We start from the raw sequence: 15,127 nt of genomic DNA, 5'->3' as shown, positions 1-15,127 counted from the left end.
GGGGTCTTGTGTGGCTTGTCATAATGTTCCCTGTCACATGTCCAAAGGTGGTGTGACCTGTGTATGCTGCAGAGCCAGGTGTGGTACACTGGCACCAAGAGCCTTTGAGAGACACGGCCCCAGGTGGCAGTGGCAGTCTGTCCACAGTTACCAGGGACTTACAGCAGCCTGGGGATCCAGCTGCACCTATACTTACGGGCAGGGCTGACACACAGCAGCACTTGGTCCCCACTGTTGGTGCTGAGTATGGGGTCCCCATGAAGGCTCTGGTCTTTACCTCTTGCCCAGGATATGTGCTGGCACTTGTCCAGTCCCAGAGCCAACCCCTACACCCCCAGCCACCATGCACTCCTGATGGTGTTCCCTTGCTCACTCTGTCCACAAAACTCCAGTTTTCCCATGTCCTCACCAACACCTGTCATTTTCTGTTTTTTGGTTGTGGCCACCCCTTGAGTGTGAGGTGTTTTTGCTTTTTACCTTCATTTTCACGTGGCCACCAACATCATTTTCCAGCAGCACCTAATCCACTCGTGCTCAGATCTGCAAGTCCCCAGAAGGTGTGTTCCACTGTACTGGTGGGGGGGCAAGAAGGGGAGAGCCAGGGGTCTGAGTGCTGCATGCCCCCTGCATCTGGCTCTGGACAGCATTCAAAGCCTTGCTGTGGCAGCCAGGATTGTCTTCAACTTTTGCCTTCTGTTAACAGCCTCTTGACCTTAGATTTGGGCACTCAAGTCCCCCAGGGGTCCTGTCCAGCTTTCCAGGTGCATGTGCCAGCTCACCAGAGCAGCATGTGCTACCACTGCCCAATCAGGCCACCTGTCCACTGGTCCTCACTGCACCGTTCCCCAGCCCTGATGAAGCATTTGTGAAAAGTCTTTGTGCCGTTTGCACCTGCGTCCTTGTGCCAGGTTGTGGGTCCCAGTCTTTTGCTCCTCTAGACTATCAGTGTTGTTGGAGCAAGGGCAGTGGGGGTTTGGTGGTTTGTCTGCCACCAAACTCTAGCGCCTGTCATGGGTCTGGACCGGGTAGGCCCTAGCAGGTGTTAGGGGGAGGGTGGATTGACTCGGAGGCCCCCACCAGGCTGCAGGGCTGTGGCTTTGTGCTGTTTATGGACTCGATGGTTCATTGCTTCTGAGACCCAGTCCTCCAGGCAGCCACTGCTTGCGAGATTGCAGGGCACCTTTGATGTGACACTCCCCGAGAGAGAGCAGTCTGGTGATGGCCAGGCTGACTCGCACAAGCTGCTATCACTCCATCAGAGGATTCCTGAGCAATCCTGGGTGTCTGAAGCAGCTGGTGGCTGAGGTCTCTGCTGAGGAGGTGCTGTGGGTGGCAGTTCCACGCCTTGCCATGGGCCTTGCTCCTAGGTAGCTGGCGGAGGTGAGTGGGGACTGGGTGCAAAGGGCCAGCTGGGGCCGTTGGTGTTGGCACCTGGGAAGGCAGCACCGTTCCCCAGGTGGGCGTGCTGCCAGCAGGGGAGCTCCCTGTCCTGACTTTTGCAGACTGGCTGTGTGCGACTCCGATGGCCCATCCTATCCCTCATGCATCGTTTCAGTCTCTGTACTTTGGAGTATGAGCTCAGGTCTTCTGTCAGGGACCATCTTGAGTGCAGGCTGGGCAACAGGTCACTCTGGGAGTCGGCACTCCTGTGGTGCTGTCCAGGTGAGCAGGTGCTGTCCCAGGGAAAACTCTTCACCTGCCTCAGCAGTTTCTCCAGGGAAATGTCATTGTAGAAAGGGCAAAATGCCAAACTTGAGACCTCTGATTTTTAAGGCTGCTGTTCTTGGAAGGTTTAGGCACAGCTGCTGGGTGGGGGCTACAATTTGATAACCCCAAGCCATTCTGTAGTAGGAAATTCTAATAATATTACTGCTAATATGAGTAGTTAACAGTTACTGTGTGGAGTGGTGTAATAGATAAGCCAGGCACCGAGCAGTGGCAGAGGGCTCAGTAGCTAGTGAAGTGGGAAGGCGGGCTGCAGCACCCAGGCAGACTGTGAGTCTCTGAGAAATAAATGGATGGGTGAGAACTTTGCAGGGCAGAGGTGCCCGTTAGAGGTTTGGGTGAAGTGAGGAACCAGAGCTCCCATCGGGGTCTGGATTGTGCAGATCTCAGTCCACAATCCAGATGGACTGGCACAGGATCCAGAGGACCTGGGAGTGTGTCCCTGAGGATGACAGGAATGAGCTTGGGGATTCAGGGCCACCTTCCTATTTGCTGTGGGGTAACTGGGGTAAAACCATTAGAAAAGAAATCTGGGGAAAACTGCTGTTGTTTGTAAGCAGCATAATTGATTGTAAGAATGATACTGAAAAATGCTTACAGTAAAAAATTAGAAGATACAGGAAAGTCCAAAGAAGATATTTAAAAGGCCCCTAAAAGTCCATCTCCCAGAACTAAGCACTGCTGGCCTTTCTGGAGGCTGCTCCACCTGTGTGTGCAGGTGGTGTCTCAGCCATGGCCTAGCAAGCTCACCTGCCAAAGCAGGAGGTGGAGAGCTGGGAGTCCCCATCAGCCAGGCTCTTCCCCTGGCCGTGACTGTGCATGATTGTGGGGGTTTCGTTTATGTTTTTGCATGAATAAGCTCGCCCTTAAGTGCTGTTTTATCTTCTCTCTGCATTTAATAATACATTGTGTTTATGTGTAATTGTCAATAACATCGACCTGCATGGTTTGCGCTGCCTACATAGTGTGCTATATAATTATGATTATTTATTTAACCAGTTCCTAATGGGTGCACGTTTGGAGGATGGATTTTTACTGTTACTGCACTGTGGGATAAACATCTTGGGCTGACATCCTTTTGAGCTTGTGGAATTGCTGAGGCCTAGGAACTATGCCCGTCAGACTCTCCAGGAAGCAGAGGCCCATTTCTACCCTCCCCAGTAAACCATGACCAGGCTGGTTCCTCTTTCTCCCTGGGAAGATGTGGCTGTTTCTCCTCCACCAGTTACCACCTACCACAGGGCTCGGGCTCCTGCCCTGGGTGGGGCTTTGTAGCCAGGAGCAGTCACCCCCAGGCAGGGCGTCACAATCAGTTTTCTCCCGCTGAACATTAGGGGTGTCTAGCCCACCTGGACAGTGGGGGCCTTGCCTCTCAGTGCAGGTGTGTGTGTCAGGGGGCTGCTGCAAGATGCTTGGGCTTTTGGTGCAGAAGGGAGATGGTCGCTGGGGAGTTTCTGGCCTGGAAATTAAGAGTATCGCTAAAAACTTCCTTCTGGTTCTGAAATTTTGTGGGATATTTTCTTACCTCCCAGTAATTACTCTCTTTGTGATGAAAATGTTTCCAGAACCTTCTGTCACCTTTGAGTGTGACCTGTTATCCTAGCCTGAGGCCTTGTCCTGCCCAGACAAGCTTGTGACTGCTGCCATCTGCCCACCAGTCAGGGTGAAGTGGCAACGTTGGGAACAGGTTTTATAGTTTGTAGTGAGGTTTATCACTGTTTGTGTTTTCATACTGCCCGGTGTGACGCAGCTTGACACTGTGCAGAAACCCGCAGCCGCATTCTTCTAAGCCTATAACTAGCCACTCTTAATTTACCAAGTGGGTTTCGGTTTGTGAGTTGTTCAGTTCCCTCCTAAGCTTTTATTTTTAAAGCTAGCAAAGACCACGCATCATGCAGTCTTGAAGGGCTGCCTCCTGGGCGCAGGGCAGCCCCTGCCAGGGTGGGTGCACCGCAGGGCCTGGAGGTTCCCTGTAGCCACCTGAGTCCAGGAGCCTGTTCTTGATCAGGGCCCACTACATTCCTCCCTGGAGGCAGATTTGAGATTCGATAGCAGCCCAGGTGTGCTCAGTGACAGGGCCCGGCCCACCTGGGCAGTCTGATGCGAGGGGGAACTCGCCCTTTCTGGGTCAGTGGTGTTGGGGGTGGACCCTCGTCAGACCCCAACACTGGTGTGGCTTCCAGAGGTTTTTAAGCCTTGGTTTTCTTATCTGTGAAAGAGGGAAAGGGACAATAGTGGCTCTTTCAGAGCTGGAGGAAGGATCCCTAGGAGAAGTGAGCAGGTGTCTGGCAGGTGGCCCATGCTCAGCAGGCACTGGCTGCCACCATGCCATTGTCTTTGGGTGGCCTCAGTTGCTTTCTTCCTGCTCCCTCTCCCCACCCTCCAGAAGGTTTTCTCTAGGCAAAGTTGGTGCTCTCGGGTGCTGCCTCTGAGTGAAGATGAGACTAACGGCTTCTGGCCGCAGGAGCATGCTGGGGTGGCCCCTGGGATGGGAGAGCCAGGCCCTCTCGACCCAGGCTTCCCTGTGGGTGACCAGCATTTGGGGCGGTGCATGCTCTTGAATGTGCTGCTTCATGGGTCTAACCAAGGCCAGGACTGAATATGGAAGGGGAGACTCCATCCCAGGGACTCACAGTCATCCTCTCTGTATTCTGGTCCTCTGGAACAGTCACACAGAGTCTGTGGTGACTGGAGGGTCTCCGGCAGCCCTGAGGGACCCAGAGGGGCAGAGCCTGGGGGAAGCACTGTGTTGGCGCTGACAAGGGTAGATGTGAGGAGGACGGAATGTCTACTTTACCGTGTACTTGACTGCAGCTAGCCCATGTTGGGACCTTGTTTTCTGCTCTTCTGGATGACATTGCCTTTGGTGGTGTGCCCATCACTTTGCACCTAGAGGTGGGTTGGCTGTGCATGCTGAGGTTTCTGCAAGGGGTCGTGGTTCTGGTGCAGGGAACAACAGTACTGTCCTGGTGGGAGTGGGCCTGGCTGCATGCACATTAGCTATGTGCAAAGGGTGCAAAAGGGCTAGGAGCTGGTCTGCGCTGTGTGACCTCGAGCAGCCTCCCTGCCTGTGCTGCATTTTCCTCCTTTCTGAGCTGAAGGGTCCAGTTCCTCAGTGGTTCTGAGAAACCAGGAGTGAATGTCTACAGAACTGAGAACCACACCGGCCACTGAGGAGTCTGTCTGCTTCCCTGTGCTGCTGCCCGGTGCCCTGGGGGTGGCACTTGGCTCTCCACTGGTCTTTTGGGTCTGGCCTGAGTCCCTCAGGCTCTAGTTCCCCTGCAGTGATGGTGTTGGGGCAGCACCAGGTGACATTGCACGTGTGGCCCAGAAAGAAGCCATGTGGACCAAACTAGGCACCCACAGGAACTGGTGGTGGCCTGGGCGCCATGCTGAACTTGTGACCACTGAAATAGCAAGAGCCTGACCAGGAAATTGTGCAGCACTGGGGCTGTATCCATGACCTATGACAGGTCAGCTGTGGTCAGGCAGCTGCATGGCCTCGGTGACATGTGTAGGTGAGAAGAAATGACCACAGTGTCTGAGCAAGGGACTCGGGTTAGCCCTAAGTGGCCTGCCCACAAAGAAGACCACAGGAGTGCCCCCATGAGACACCCACCCCCCACTGCTGCAGGTGGTCACTCTGACTCTGTGCAGAGGCAGAAGGAGGGGGCTCTGAAGCCAGACAGGACCTGGAGAGGGAACAGCCCCACAAGGACTGCCCCTGCTGCGGCATCATGGCTGGCCAGCCAGGAAAGGCCTGGGGCCCCGTTTCTCCTAGCAGCATGGTGCGTCTTTCTGGTAGGTCTGGGCAACGGGTCGGTATTAAAAGAGAATGACTTGTAGGGCTTTTGGTGGGCGGCTCGCAGGGTCAGTACTATGTGCCACTGTTCACAGAATGGGCCATTATAGGTAGAGGAAAGCATATCATTTCCTACCAGCTGCCTAAATCCCCTGACTAGAAAAACAGGTGAGTGGAACATGGTGATTGTGCCTTTCAGCATGTACGCGTCTTTCCAAAGCATCCTGAGTGGAGGCCACCCGTCTGTACTGGTGCTGCCTCAGGCCTGTGTTTGGGCCCAGCCTGTGCCCCGCCACCTGTGTCCTTCCGTCACCCTGGGGTGCTGGGAGAAGATAGGGTGAATGGGGCCAGCACAGTCTGCGCCCTGCGAGGTGGGCTTCCCTTCACAGGCCATCTGGCCACGGTCCAGCTGAGCAGCCTGTGCTTTAGGAGCAGGGGCTGGGCTCCTTCAGGGCCGTATCATTGTGCTTGGGCAGGGATAAGGCAGCAGGGCCATGGGTCCAGCTGTAGGATGCAGCCTCTGTGGGAGCGGGCAGCATAGCTTATCTTGGCATAAGAATGTTCTAGAACTTCTAAACTTTTCACTTGATCTGGGTTCCTGTGAATTGTGATGATGCTTCTGTCTCGTAATGGGGAGAGAGCTCTGGCCTGTCCATATGTCCTTTTGCTACGTCCCTAGTGGTAAATACACCTGTCCCTGTGAAGAAACATACCTCCTTCTTGGGCCCTCCAAAAGACAGAGCAATGGCCAGTTAGCCCCCTGCCGGGGATTTGGACCTGGAAGATGACAGTGCACAGGCAGTGGTGATGGTGACTCACTCACCCCATGTCACCCACAGTGTCTCGCACATTCTGAATCATCTGGAAGGTGCAGCTCAGAATAGGAGAACCCTCACTTATCACAGAATTGCCCTCTAGAAAGGCAGTCCCTGGTGCAGGCCCAGGCTCTTTGGAGTCAGCCTCATTAAAGTCCACGTGGAGGGGCCACCTGTGGGAGATTCCAGGCCAGCAGGACTGAGTTCCGGTCGGCAGTGCAGTGCAATGTGGGTGAGGTTCTTGCCCCCATTTGGGGGCTGTGTAGTTAATCCCTGGAATTGGGGGTCCACTTGGTAACTTCAGAGACCGAGTCTTCCTTGGGCTTCATTTCCTGCTGGTAGCACAGCAGTGGTCACCCCCAGGCCCCTGCCGTCTGTGTGATGCAGGGGTATGTTTCCCTCAGAAGAGTCTCACCTGATCTCACCCCCTCCTCAACCCACATGCAGTCAGTATTCTTAGAGCATCTGCAGCAGTTGGGGTCCCACAGGCTCAAGTGGCTCTTTCCTTTTATGTTTTCTCCCCTGTTATGACACACCCCTACCCCTCCGGCAGGGAGTTGAGGAACCACCTTGCTTGGTCTGGAAGGGAGGAGAGGAAATGTCGGTAGGGTGGGTTGGGGACTGATTAGGGGACTGATTAGAATTCCCTGGATTGGACTGAGTCATCCTCTTACCCGGTACTGCTCTCTCATAACATTTCGCTAGAAGGTGCTTGGTTATTTGGAAACTTGAAACTACTTGAAATCCTGTCCATTAACAAGGATACAGTTGGATAGTAAGTGTCTTAGTGGCAAAGGGGGAATCCCAGTGTGTCCCTGTCGCAGACAAGCTTAGGTTGGTTTTTTTCCAGGGCCACGTGTGGCCTGTGGTGTCTGCTCCTTCCTGTCTCAGCTGTTTCATTTTTAGTGCTTTTGTGATGGCTGCCATTGCCCAAGGTGATCACTGGGCCCACTTTGATGGGATGTGGGCTGCTTTGGCTTGAAGGTGGTTAAGAAGTAGCGGAGTCTCAATAACGAGCTCTGTTGAAGTTGCTCACCCTGACATGGAGGACTAGGGACCCACAGTGGATCAGACCAGTGGACCTGAACGTGGCGTCCACACACAGTGATGTGGGAGCCCCAGATGATGATTCTTTTGTTTTTTGCCAGGAGTGAGGTGAACCTGGGACTTTCGAGGATGCCGCATGCAGATTCTCTAGCTGCCCTGAGGCGGGTGATAGCCACATCCCAGGAGGGAGCCTCGCGCTGACTCAGGCCCCTGCCCATTCTGTTTTGGTTACAATCTGTGGTCACATTGGCCTAACTATGTAATTTAGGTGTATATTTTTAAGGAATCACTAAAGATAAAAGTAAAGAGAGTGGCATTTTGTGGTTTTGAGTCTTAAAAAAGAAATTCCCACTTGGACTCAAGCCTGTCCTGAGGTTCCTAGGCCTGACCCTGTGGCTGGCTCCTCCTTCCCCATGCCGGGTGGGGAGGCCTCCTCCTTACCTTTGCAGCTAGATTGGGTCTAGGGGCAGTGGGACCTGGGGAACCCCAGCCTAGAGGAGGGTCTGGTCCTCTTCTGAAACTGAAGTGCTCCCCTGTGGACACTGGAGGGGACCAGGAACACGTCTGGGTGCAGGGTGCCACATCTGGCAGCCCACAGTCTCGAACCAGCTCAGGGTTCCCCATAGTTGCAGCAGATTCTCTGATGCTTTCACCATTAGTAAATGGTGAAGAGAAGGAGCCATTGGTTCTGAAGCACCTGTCTGTGCCCAGGTGTCCTGGAGGAGGAGACCCGGGGTCCATGGAGCATCAGCTCAGAGCACCACTGTGGAGCATCATAGTCACAGGCAGCCCTGAAACCAAGAGCCTTTCCTGGCCCCACTGCGGAGAAGGCCTGGGGACTGCTGCAGAATCTGAGGGCAGCCTCGGCTCTCACAAATGGCCCCAGACCATTACATTTTTATGAGCCTGTTTTTCCTCTTGGCAGCAGGGTCAAAAAACCACTTCAGACCCATCAAGCTGAGGGGAGTAGTAAAAGGCAGCATTAAGGCACCAGTTTTAGGAAGAGGAACATCAATTTAGGTGTACACAAATCACAGAGTTGAAACCAGCAGGGGGATTGATGTTGGCCTAACAAAGCCTCCTTCTCCTTCCTATTGCCTTTCTGTTGGGATGTGGTCAAGTGTAGCCAAGGGACTCCTGTTGGGCTTTTCCCACATGGGCTTGTACCCACCTGTACTATCATGTTATGTTGCTTGTTTGTAACATTTTGACTTACATCCATTTCTGCAGTCTGGGTGTGTATGTATGCCATTTGTGTGTCCTCATTTCGTGCAATGTCATCTGGAGGTAGGGCTGAGTCCCCTGTTCTTCTTGGGGAGTAACTGAGGGAGGGGAGATGGTGGAGGAGGGGAGTAGCTGCGGGAGGGGAGATGCTGGAGGAGGGGAGTAGCTGAGGGAGGGGAGGTGCTGGAGGAGAGGAGTAGCTGAGGGAGGGGAGGTGCTGGAGGAGGGGAGTAGCTGAGGGAGGGGAGGTGCTGGGGGAGGGGAGTAGCAGAGGGAGGGCAGGCACTGGGGGTGGGCAGTGGCTTATTCCAGCTCACACATCTGGTACATGGCAGCGCTAGAACCTGAACAGGGCACCTGAACAGGACAGGTTGTCCTTGGAGCCCACACTGCAGCCATTGCACTATGGTGTCTCTCCGGTTTAGGGGAGAGTAAAGAAGCACTTAATGAAGGTGTTTAATTGGCTTGAAAGAAGTATAAAAATGTTCGCGCTAGGCGACTTGTGTTTTATGGCATAGATTATAGTGTTTGTCAAAAATTACTTTAGCTCAACTAACTGGAAAATTTTAGAAGAGAGTCGAATGGCAATAGATCATGGAAGTTATGCACGGTTATTTCCTAGTAGGTGGGAGCAGACCTGTCAATGTGATGAGTAAAAGTCCTGAGACTATTTCACTGCTCCCCAGATAGCGAAATGGCAGAATCCGCCCTGTGACTGCCTCACTGAGTCCTCTCTAAATATCATTTTGACTTCCACCTAGAAAAGGTTTTTAGTCAAGTTTTGCCAGTGGTTAAAATTGGTCTTTAGAAGTGGAAAATTGGAAACAATAGGAATGTGTGCTGTCATATTTAGTTGGCCATTACAGGCTGCTGAGGAGCTGCATGGCAAGTAGTGTGGCGGTGCGCAGAGAGAAAAGCTTGGGGCAGAGACTCAAAATGCCACGTGCACAGGGGTCCCCCAGCCCCACAGGCTCTATCCTCTTTCTGGGAGCCCAGGCCTCTGTCTGGCTGCCGCCTGCCTGGGAGCCTGCCTTTGCCCTCCCTCCTGAGTAGTTGCTGTCTGCCCTCCCTGAGGCGGGGCCAGAGCTGGGATTCTGCCCTCTCCCTGTGACCCTCTCCAAGTTCCCCAGCACTGGTATCATGCCCTCCAGAAGTGAGCACTGAATGAGTCAGAGTTTCTTAGAATGAGGAAAATGTCAGAATAACCACCAGTGTCTGTCACGTCTGTCTGCTGCTCTTGAAAACTTCCTAATGAACACCTCTTCATACAGTTACCTCTGAAGTTGCCAAGCCATGGGATCTTATCTTAGGACTATGACCTGTTTTTTAAAACTGTCAGAAATGTTTTCTTCTCTAGCCTTTCCTGAATTCTTCAATTTTTCTACGATGATTACATCTTAATTTTAATACCAGATTAGAAATATTTCAATTTGAAACTACGTGCTTAAGGTAACAGTTCAAAAAATTGTGAAAAAATTGTGCTCCTATCACCGACTGCACACACCCACTGCCAGCGGCACGCGGTTAAGTTGTGATCTCGTCCTTTTACCGTACGTGCACAGATGCACATACATGCACACGTGAAAATGGCCACGCGCCTTTTGCCTCCTCACATGGGGCATTCTGCACGTACTGTTGGGAACTTTGGTTTTTAAAAAAATCCTGTTTTTACCTTTCATAGTGCTTGTGAGGAGAGACTATTACCTTGCACCGAGCAGTGGATCTGGGGCTCCCTTTCATACCAATGGCAGTTTATTCTTTTTGAGAGTTGTGTAGTGTTTCATCCTATGGGTGTCCCACAATTTGAATACCAAAAAAATGACATATCTACTCTATGCGTGCGCGCGTGCGCACGCACACACACAGATGGACTTCTGGCGTCTCCAGAGTTTTCCTGTTGAGTAGCCTCATGCTGGGCATCTTGCTCACATGGGATAGATCTACATTGAGTTCTTGGTGGAGAATTGCTAGGTCAGAGGGTGCAGACGTGGCATCTCGGCAGCTGTTGCCACACAGGGTGACAGGAGCGTCACCCTGCACTTTGCAGCTGCCCTGTCTCATGGCTGCCCTCTCAGTGAGGCTTAGTGGCATCATGATGTAATGTGCAGACCCACCCAGCTGGGGCGTTTGCTGGAGTGCTGACTGCGGTGATGGTGGCGGTCCCCTATTGCACCTGTGTTGGGCTGGGGTGAAGAGGTTGAGCAGAAGGGCCTCACGGCCTCCTCTCTGTGCACTGACCACCACAGTAGCTCTTCCCATCAGAGTCTCCAGTCTTTGCTTCCAGGAGTCTGTGGATGCTCACCCAGCAAGCCCCAGCACAGAGCCCCCTGCCCCTCGGTGTGCCCAGGTTACCGCAGTGGTGGGGGTCAGGTGTGCTAGCAGCCAAACCTTGCTTTTTATATCTTGTTGAATCTTCTTTGCAGGACAGGTGGTGGTGGAACTGGCTTTGTTTCACAGGTGGTGACTGTTATAATTAATATTGCCTGGTGCTTTGCTAGGTGCCAGGTACTGTTTCAAGCTCTGCACATAGATTAATTGCGGGTCCTTACCACAATCAAAGGAGGCAGGTACTATAAGTGTGCCCACTTTCTGGTGAGGAAGCAGAGGTCAGCAAGGGTCAGTAACTTCCCCGAGAACACATAACTTGGAGGAGCCAGGCCTGGGACCTGTCCCTCCTGCCCATGTCTTCTCCACATGCTGAAGGACACCTGGCTGCTGCTGAGGGAGACCCTGGGAGGGGAGGTCATGTTTGCAGAATTGAGGCCGGATGAAGGCGCTGCCCGAGGTTCTGTGCTGTTGGCATTAACCTCTAAATAACTACCCTTGAGGCCTGGGCGTTGGAACCCAACTGCTCCATGCTGTTGGGGAGGGACCCGCTCAGGGCCAGGTCCCTCCAGGGGGGACCATTTCTCTTTCTGGATTGATTTCATGGTGCCTGTGTTATGAGGGGCTGGGCAGTGGTGCATGCTGGCAGGAGGAGTGTAGGTCTTCCTTCTGCACTATGATAACAGCTAACTGTAACTGCGGGGTCTCGTGCTAAGGAAGAAGAAGAAACATCGTCGTCTTGGTGAAGGGCAGAGATGCCAAGGCCCTGACACACTGCCCAGGAACCTGAGGGCAGCTGCTTGTGGAGAGTAGACAGGGACCCTGGGCTGGGGGGTGGGAGTCGGATGTTTTATTTGAGTCATTTGGGACTGTTGAGAGCCAAGCCTCCAGGCCTATTGTCATCTGTTCTTCAGCACCCTGAAATGCATTTGATTCAACCCACAGAAAGAGCAGGTCTGGGTTTTTATTTACTAAAGTGATGAGGCTTATTGAATAACTTCTCCAGAGAAGTTTTTCAGTTTTAGAGTTCTTGGCATTCACATTATTTGTCTAACCCTCTTCTTCATGTGTGACCCCTCCTCCTTTCCTTGGAAGTGTTTTTGGCACGGTCTCCAGGCAGTTACTGTCCCCTCCCGCCTGTGTGATGGGAAAGCCCATGGGAACAGGTGGGTGTGGTGCTCTCGGGAGCCTGTCCAAGCTGATGGGAAGTGACAATGCTGGGTCCTGGGTGGACATGGCCTTTTCCAGGAGGGCTGCTTCTATAGCAGCTCATAAAAGAGGCAGCCATTGCTGGAGGGAGGACCCCAGGATCCATCGATGGAAGCTCCACCAAAGTGTAGCTAATACATCATGATCTTTTCTGATCACTGCCCGAGGGGCTCCTTTGCTAACTTTAGGTGTCTGCCCAGGGCTCAGAGGCTGTGTCCGATGGACACCATGTGATGGATGTTGTGTCCGAGGTCCGGTTCCCTGGTGGGTGTGAGGGCATCTGCTGGGAGGGGGAGCTGGGAGCAAAGGGCCTGGGCACAGGGCTGGGGGCATCACTCAAGTTTCCAGGGAGAGCCCTCTCCTTAGCTGGCTTTAGAAAAATATCAGTGATTGTATAAGTGCTGGAAGCGAAAGGAAAACAAACAACCCCCGCCCAAATCCCTCTGTACCCCAGAATGTGCTGAAGTCTGGTTCTAATAGTTAAGAATTACACGAATCATTTCTGATACGGGAGGGACCAGTGTCACTGCTCAGCCAGCCTCTGCATGTCCTTGGTCCTATTTGCCGATTTGGTTTTGCGACTGATTCTCTTGATTGGATTGTCAGTGATGTTACTGGGTTGGGGATCGCTGTCTTGAGGGCTCTACTCTACACTGTAAAGAGGTGACCCATGCCACTCCACAGTGGATGATCTTCTGTTTGGCTTAAAAATAGCCCTCAAAAATAAAGGAGGGTGAGCATCTGGTTCTTGGAAATACGTGTATTTCCGCATTTTCCTTCTTTGCTGCATGAAGACAAATTTTAAAGGATACTCACACATCTGAAGTAAGTAGACAAATAGAGGTTACTGTTCTGATTCATGGACTCTGCTGTGATTGTGGGTTTGTATTTGACTTGCTTATTTTGCAAGATAGTGGCTGTGGGGAGGGCAGGGGACCACCTCCCGTGCTGGCGCCCTGTGACAAGCTGGGCTGGACTTGCCCTTTGTTCATGGGTGAGCGGTTGCATGGCCCTCACTCTGTCCCAGCACTTACAAGCCAAGCTGATCCTGGGTCGGGGGTTATCTGCCAAGGAGTCTAGAAGTCTTAAAAGAAATTGCAAGAGTTTTTCTTCTTTGCTTTCTAGGAGTGATGCTGAGTTTATGAGGATGGACTGTTTAAGGGCTAAAGTATCCTTGTCTCCATTATTTTCAGAGCAAAGATTTCTGAAGATTCCTTTGTAGAAAAGACTGGAAGGTTTTCAGAGACACAAGATACAGGTAAATCACTTTGTTTCCTGATCTGTATTCTCAGTTTAGAAGTGTTGGATACCTTGTAGAAAACTCAGATGGGCAGGTAGATGGTCCCTGCTCACTGAGGGGTCGGGGGACAGAGGTTTGGCTTGGACTTGGCTGCACCCCTTAAGGTCAGCACAGACAGGTGCTGGGTCCCAGGGTGGTCTGTCTTTTACTTCCTTTCTCATTGCTTTGCTGCACTCCCCTTCTTTTTTCCTGTTCTCTCTCTCTCCCCCTCGGCTCCCCTCATCATTCCCTGCCTCCTCTATCCCCTTCTCCTTTCTGGGCTGGTCTCATCTCTGTAGCTGCTGGGGCTCAGCCTCTGGTGCAGGTACCTGAAAGCTTGCATTTTTCTGGAAGGAGGGGCTGGGAAAGTCTGGTGTAAGGACAGGGCTCTCCATGTCTCCCTGCTGTGGATTTGGGTGATTTGGGGATTAATCTTAAATTTGGTCAATTCCAAGACCATGTATATTATGGATATTTTCAGTTTTAGAGGAAGAGACATAACCAGGTTAATTTGTGTAAAAAAAAAAAAAACAACAAAAACAAAGGAAAGCCCTGCTATTTCCTTTGTGCTTGTCATATTATTCATGTGTCATGATCGGACCCTGCTAGGTTGTTGATTCTGCCTGCTTTCAAAAGGCCCTGCTATCAGCCCTGCTATCAGCGTTCCCTGATACAGCAGTAAAAACACAGTTTCTCTGCCAGGAGACTTAGCATTAGCTATGCTTTCTTGCTGGTTATGTGCACACATTTTTACTAAATTACCTGGACTACTGGGGTGAGGGTTCTGTTTTTTCTTATGTGTGTTAGATTACTTTATTAGGCGTTTCACACATTGGTGCTTGTGTTACCGGTCTTTTTTTCCCTAGGATTTTCCCCCCTTCTTTTACCTTTGGATTTCGTCCATCTCTTGATTAAAAAAAATATTTTGAAAACTTCGCTGACTTGGCGCAGGTGAGGCACGGTTGTTTTTGTATTAAATACCATGTGAATTTTCAGAGAAGCATAGTTTTTCAGTGAATTAAAAACTTTTCTTTACAAAGCAATAAAAAAGTATAATTCATTTTTTAAAAAGCAGATCTCTAGGTATAGGGGAATTGAAGCAGGGACAATTCGACCCATTCTGTACCACGGTAAGCAGGAAGAGAATTCTGGTGTGAGAGCCCAAGAGGACTGTCTCCTCCTGCGGAGGCATGAAATATATGCAGAGAAAAGAAGCCAGTTTACATTTTTATGTAAAAGCAAAAGGTTCAATGAAATGGCAAGAAACAGTCACCTAAAACAAGACAGGTTAGCGTGTGGGATGGAGCCTCTGCTCCATGCTCCACTATGTTAGCCTTCACTGACGTGAGTACAGCACAAGTGAGGCACGGTTGTTTTTGTATTAAATACCATGTGAATTTTCAGAAAGGCATTGTTTTTCAATGAATTAAAATCTTTTTTTTTTTTTTTTTTTTGCAAAGCAATACTAAAGTATAATTCATTTTTTTAAAAAGCAAAGAGAAAAGTGGTGTTTCCTGGCTATTCCCCTCCTCCCCAGAGGTGACCACTGTCACAGTTGGATGTGTGTCTGTGCCATGGGTTCCATGTCATAAATTGCTCTGCACGGCTTCTGCAGGAGGGTGTGTCGTGCTCACAGGCAGCTCCTGCCTGCTCACTGAGGTCTCTGACCCCACTGTGGCACTTTCCAGGCTGCCTATTGAC

General features: G+C 51.5%; 1 protein-coding gene across 13 annotated transcripts in view; it reads left to right on the top strand.

The window, feature by feature from the left end:
* Positions 1-15,127, top strand: part of SEMA4D (semaphorin 4D) — a 122,171-nt gene that overhangs the window by 54,408 nt on the left and 52,636 nt on the right. For 2 of the 13 annotated variants that reach the window (XM_053578838.1, XM_053578815.1), the window contains one exon: positions 13,341-13,405. The exons of 10 other annotated variants lie outside the window; for them this stretch is intronic. The gene's annotated coding sequence lies outside the window, so the exon portion shown is untranslated. Of the gene's footprint in view, positions 1-13,340; positions 13,406-14,317; positions 14,378-15,127 lie in introns of those variants that run through there. One more of the 13 variants, XM_053578842.1, reaches the window with a different exon arrangement.

This window comes from Nycticebus coucang, chromosome 2, assembly GCF_027406575.1.
Source record: "Nycticebus coucang isolate mNycCou1 chromosome 2, mNycCou1.pri, whole genome shotgun sequence".
In the NCBI taxonomy this organism is placed as follows: domain Eukaryota; kingdom Metazoa; phylum Chordata; class Mammalia; order Primates; family Lorisidae; genus Nycticebus; species Nycticebus coucang.
The sequence above is the reverse complement of the archived record's forward strand: the minus strand, read 5'-3'. Positions and strand labels throughout refer to the sequence as shown.